Source organism: Habropoda laboriosa, unplaced genomic scaffold, assembly GCF_001263275.1.
Source record: "Habropoda laboriosa isolate 0110345459 unplaced genomic scaffold, ASM126327v1 scaffold61, whole genome shotgun sequence".
In the NCBI taxonomy this organism is placed as follows: Eukaryota; Metazoa; Arthropoda; class Insecta; order Hymenoptera; family Apidae; genus Habropoda; species Habropoda laboriosa.
Genome location: NW_017100203.1, coordinates 538,943 through 539,719, shown reverse-complemented (window position 1 = coordinate 539,719; position 777 = coordinate 538,943).

Here is a 777-nt window from a genome sequence, read left to right as displayed (position 1 = left end):
TGTTATTTAAAATATTTGTTTGCAGAAAAAACAAGGATACTGTGTTATTCATATTAGTGTAATATGATTATAAAAAGAAATATTAGTATCTGAAAATGTTATTGTATCAAGTGGATATTACTTTTTTTTCTATATAAATCTTGTAATTCTTCTTACAATTTATTTAAAAAATAGAACAATGTAGATATTTTCAACTCATTAAGAATATTTAGATAAAATCTTCATATATCTGTGTTAAAAAATTATATGTAGCTCAGAGAAATAAAGTATTATAGTATCATTCAATATGTGTATGAAGAAACCAAGTCACAAAAGCAGACATAAAATTTGTTATGCTGATGCAGTTTGAAGCATTTAACTATGTTACATAAATTCACTTAACAAGAATTATATAAAAAATCTAAAAGCATTATTTCAAACTGAATGCACGAAAAATAAAATAGTTAAATACATAATACACTGTATGTGAAATTACTTTAACCGTTTGTTAATAAAATTACAATAATTGTATAAGTGGTTAAATATATAGATACATCACTTAAAATTTCGAACACAGGAGAATTTTGATATAAAAGAGTATTTTAATTTAAAGTGAATTAAAAATACGTTATTATTATTGGACTAGAAACATAAGGCATAACAAAACTTATTAAACCATAATATTTAATTCTCCACTTTATGTACGTTTTTTTAAATATTCCATGCTTCCTCTTTTAATAACTAAATATCTACAGAAGTTCTGTTGATCAAACCATTCAGTAATTAATTTACTTTGTT